This window comes from Amblyraja radiata, chromosome 5, assembly GCF_010909765.2.
Source record: "Amblyraja radiata isolate CabotCenter1 chromosome 5, sAmbRad1.1.pri, whole genome shotgun sequence".
Taxonomy (NCBI): Eukaryota; Metazoa; Chordata; class Chondrichthyes; order Rajiformes; family Rajidae; genus Amblyraja; species Amblyraja radiata.
In genome coordinates, this window is record NC_045960.1 from 880,720 (window position 1) to 886,288 (window position 5,569).

Here is a 5,569-nt window from a genome sequence, read left to right on the forward strand (position 1 = left end):
TTCAAATCATTAATATACAACGTGTAGGGAAGCGGCCCCAGCACCGACACTTGTGGAACTTCAATAGTCACTGTCAGTCCAAATGAAAAACGTTTTTTATTCCAATAGTTTGCCTTCCGCCACCCAGCCAACCCGCTAACAATGCTATTATCTTCCCTTTAATACTATGGTCTCTCATCCTCCCTAGCCGCCTGACGTGCTTTTGAAATTCCAGGTAAACAACATCTACCGCCTCCCATCCTGCTATTAACTACATCAAAAACGTATGCAGATTTGTCAGGCAAGATCTTCCCTTCACAAAACCAGGCTAACGTCGCCATATTTGATTGTGAAAGTCCAACGACCGCGTAACCTCATCCTTTGTAATTGTCTCTAAACCCTTAGCAAACACCGACGTCAGGCTAACCGGTCTATGGTTTCCGTTTAAGAAGGAACTGCAGGTGCTGGAAAATCGAAGGTGGAAAAAAGTGCTGGAGAAACTCAGCGGGTGCAGCAGCATCTATGGAGCGAAGGAAATAGAGTGAAGGAGGGTTTCGGCCCGAAACGTTGCTTATTTCCTTCGCTCCATAGATGCTGCTGCACCCGCCGAGTTTCTTCTACATTTTTGTCCACCTGTAGTTTCCGTTCCTCTGATTTGCTCCCTTTATGTACAGAGGGGTGATATTCGCAATTTACCAATCTTCAGGAACCACTCCTAACTCAAGGGATTCTTGAAATATCTCAAATCATGCATCCACGATCCCGGAGGCCACCAAGTTCAAGAACACGGGGGTGCAGTCCAACCATCAAAGTTGACTTATCCACCCTCGGACATTTCAGTTTTCCTAGTATCTTCTCCTTAGTAATCGCATGCCGAGGAAAGGGAATCGTGGATTCCCTTTGAAATATTGTAAAACTGACCAGTAAAAAATTAGCGTATGTCAGGTTGAAGTGAGTGGCAGGACGTAGTGGGGTGTATACAAGGTTATTGAAGGAGAACAGAGTGCAGATTGCTTGTTTTGGAGCATCTGCTGAAGCTTGGAAGTTTCACTAGAAACATACCGAATTTTCTCAGTCTCCGAAGGACGTAGAGACTTCAGTGTTTCTTCTTAGTTGTGGTATCATTGTGTGTCGTCCACACAGAACTATCAGAATATTAACGACAAGCAGATTGAAGCTCTCAAGCATTCCAACTTCCGCATCATTGAAGCTGGGACATGTTCATGCTGATGTCAATATCGATCTATTTCATCTGCTGTCATGAGTTAGACATCGAAGTAGACATGTTGGTTTTAAGATTGCAGACAAAGCAATCATTGCTGACGTTTCGAGAAGGGAGGAAGGCTGTCAAACTGCACAGTGGGATGTTGGTCAGCTGGTCAGCTGCAGAAATATGCGGGAAATGGGAGATGGATTTCAATCCCAGTAACTGGGAGGTGTTGCATTTACAAGTTATTGAAGTAGAATTTGGCCATGGCCAATTGAATCTACTCTGCCATTCAATCGTGGCTGATCTCTGCCGCCTAATCCTATTTTTCTGCCTTCTGTCTATAACCTTTGATACCCGTTCTAATCAAGATATTGTCTATCTCTCCTTGCTCCTCTCCTTGCTATTTGTTTTACTGGCTTTATGATTCATGGCTTGGTACCAGACTCAATGTTGTCTGTTCTGTTAGTGCCGGTCATTAAGGACAAAGCTGGTAAAGTAGGCAGCCTAAATAATAACAGGCACATAGCCAGCATATTGTCAAAAGTGTTAGAAAGAGGTCTGCTGGATCGAATAAATGAGTTTGTTAACTCCACAAATAACCCGTTTGGCTTTAAAGCTAAACATGGCACTGACTTATGCATATATGCCCTAAAGGAGATTGTAAACAAATATAGAGGCAAAAACCCTTCAATCCTTATGTGTTTTATTGATGCTTCCAAAACCTTTGACCGTGTTAATCACAGAAAGCTGTTTGATAAAATGAGTCAAAGAGGGGTGCCTAAATACATTGTGAGAATTCTGGCCTACTGGTATGCCCACCAGACTATGCAAATAAAATGGGGCAATAGGTTAGCAATGGTGTTAGCAATGGTGTTAGGCAAGGTGGCATTTTGTCCCCAGTCCTTTTTAATCTATATATTGATGATCTGTCCAAACAATTGAAAGCCTGTAATACTGGGTGCGTGATTGGTAATATTTTAGTGAACCATATTATGTATGCAGATGGTCTTGTGGTCTTTAGTCCATCTAGCGCTGGTCTCCAGCAGCTCCTTACTATATGTTCTGTGTATGGTGTGGAACATGATATTAAATTTAATGCTAGTAAGAGTGTTGTTATGATCTGCAGAACCAAAGAGGATAAATGTCTAAAATGTCCTGATTTTAAATTGTCTGACAATAATCTTAGTGTCTGTAATAAGGTAAAATATCTAGGGCATTTTATTACAGAAAAAATGACAGATGATGAGGATATTTATAGGCAATGATGCATGCTGTATGTACAGGCGAATATTCTCTAGCGTAAATTTGGTGTGTGTGCAGACGTGGTGAAGATGTCGCTATTTAGAACATATTGCACATCACTCTACACTGCGCACCTGTGGTTGAACTATGGAAAAACAAGTTTGCGGAGACTAATGGTGTCATATAATGATGCCATGAGAACACTGCTAAGGGAAGCTAGATGGTGTAGTGCTAGTAATATGTGTGTAGCTGCAGGAGTCAGTACTTCAGAAGCTATCCTAAGAAATCACGTGTAAATTAATTTGCAGGTTAAATGACTCTAAAATGTAATTATTGTGGCCTTGTTAAACATAAGGGTTAGCACTACACGCTACGAATATCAGCTGTGGAGACACTAGTATCGCTGTCTCGTTGTAGGACATTGATCATACTTTTATTCTGGATTTTTAACTCATGTATTGTGTTTTAAAAATTATATAATTTATGATGCTTTTATGTGATATACTAAGATTTTATGTATATTTATGATATTTTTTAATATGCAATGCATTTTCTAATGTAATGTTGCCCCTTGTCTGGACCTTGAGTCCGTAATAAATTGTATTATTATTTATTATTATCTCTGCCTTTAAAATATCCACTGACGGCCTCCACAACCCCCTGTGGCACTGATTTCCACACACTAACTACATTCTGACTAAAGCAGTTCCTCCTCATCTCCTTTCTAACAGAGAGCCCTTTAATTCTGAGGCGATGACCTATGGTCCTAGACTCTCGCAGCAGTGGAAACAACCTTTCAGTGCCTTTCGTTTCAATGACGTCCCCCCTCAACCTTCTAAACTCCAACGAGTGGTGACCCAGTGTTGTCAAACGCTCATCGTGTGCTAACCCACATATTCCTGGAATTATTTTGGTATACATTATCTGGACCCTCTCCAGAGCCAGCGCAACCTACTGGGATATGTGGCCCAAACCTGCTCACATGACTCCAACTGCTGCCTGACCAACGCCTTATCGAGCCTCAGCATCATATCTCAGTATTTGTTTCCCAGTACGCTTGATATGAATGCGAGCATTGAATTTGCCTTCCTTTATACCGATTCGACTTGCAAATTAACTGTTTGGTAGTCCTATATTATTATTACCAAAATGCATGACTCCGCACTTTGCTATACTGGATTTAATCTGACACTTCTCTGTCTATTCTCCTAACCTGTCCAAGTCCTTCTGCAGATTCCTTGCTTCTTCTCTAGTGGCTGACCCTCCACCCATATTAGCATCATGTGCAAACTTGGCGTCGAAGCCTTCAATCCCCTTATCCAAATCATTAATATACAAAGTGAAGAGAAGCGGCCCCAACACCGTCCCTTGCGGAACTTCACCAGTCACTGTCAGCTCACCTGAAAAAACGTATTTGATTGCAAATCTTTGCCACGCAGCCAACCCGCTATCCATGCTGGTATCTTCCCATTAATAACATGGACACTACCGAGCAGCCTGACGTGCGGCACATCATCGAAGCGCTTCTGAAAATCTAGGAAAACAACATCTACCGCCTCCCCTCTGTTTGTCCTGCTATTAGAACACAAGCAGATTAGTCAGCCAAGATCATCCCGTCAAAAAAGCATGCTGACGTCGGCCTCTTTTATCGTGAACGTCCAACTGCTGGGTAACATCTTCCTTTCCTCTAAAAGCTTAGCAACCACGGAAGTCGGGCTAACCTGTCTATAGTTTGCCCTCTTCTGTGTTGCTCCCTTTATGTACAGCGGGGTGATATCCGCAATTGACCAATATTCGGGAACCAATACTAACTCGTGATTCTTGAAATATCACAAATATAGCCTCGACAATCCATGTGGCCACCTACTTCAGAACCATGGGGTGCAGTCCTCCCCGGTCCAAGTGATTTAACGAGCCTCAGCCTTTTCAGTTTTCCAAGCACCTTCTCCTTAGTAATCGCACGGGAGAGAAGGCAATCGTGGATAACCAAGGAGATGGTACACCTGACAACGAAAACAAAGAAGCGTATGTCAGGTTGTAGTGGGTGGCTGGACCTAATGGGTTCTTTCCAAGGTTTTTGTAGGAGGCGAAACAGCAGACTGTTTATTTTGGTGCATCTGCAGAAGCTTGGAAGAGTTAAGAGAGACATACATATTGTTTTCAGTCTCTGAAGGACGTAGACTTCAGTGTGTCTTCTTAGCTGTCCCATCATTGTGTCTGGACCACACAGATCATACTGTATATTAACGCCAAGCACATTGAAGCACACAAACATTCGAACCTCCGCTGATGTGGCCTGGTCGTTCTGGCCAATAACTATCTCTTTCATCAGCAAGCATTGAGATAGATGAAGACGTAGATGCGTTTAACATGTATGCAGACAAAGCCGATATTGCTGAAGTTGCGAGATGGGAGGAAAGTGGTCAAACTACACAGTGGATGTAGGGCAGCTGCAGAAATATACGGGGAAGTGGAAGATGGATTTCAATGTCGGTAGCTAGCAGGTGTTGCCTTTTACGAGGTCAATGTAAGGCGAAACTATCAGGTTGACGGCAGGGCTCTTTACAACACTGATATAAAGATTGATGTTCGTGTCCAGGTGCGCAGCTCCCTGAAAGCACACGGCATTGGGGGTTCAGTATTGATGTGGATAGAGAACTGGCTGGCAAACAGGAAGCAAAGAGTAGGAGTAAACGTGTCCTTTTCACAATGGCAGGCAGTGACTAGTGGGGTACCGCAAGGCTCAGTGCTGGGACCCCAGCTATTTACAATGTATATTAATGATCTGGATGAGGGAATTGAAGGCAATATCTCCAAGTTTGCGGATGACACTAAGCTGGGGGGCAGTGTTAGCTGTGAGGAGGATGCTAGGAGATTGCAAGGTGACTTGGATAGGCTGGGTGAGTGGGCAAATGTTTGGCAGATGCAGTATAATGTGGATAAATGTGAGGTTATCCATTTTGGTGGCAAAAACATGAAAGCAGACTATTATCTAAATGGTGGCCGACTAGGAAAAGGGGAGATGCAGCGAGACCTGGGTGTCATGGTACACCAGTCATTGAAAGTGGGCATGCAGGTGCAGCAGGCAGTGAAGAAAGCGAATGGTATGTTAGCTTTCATAGCAAAAGGATTTGAGTA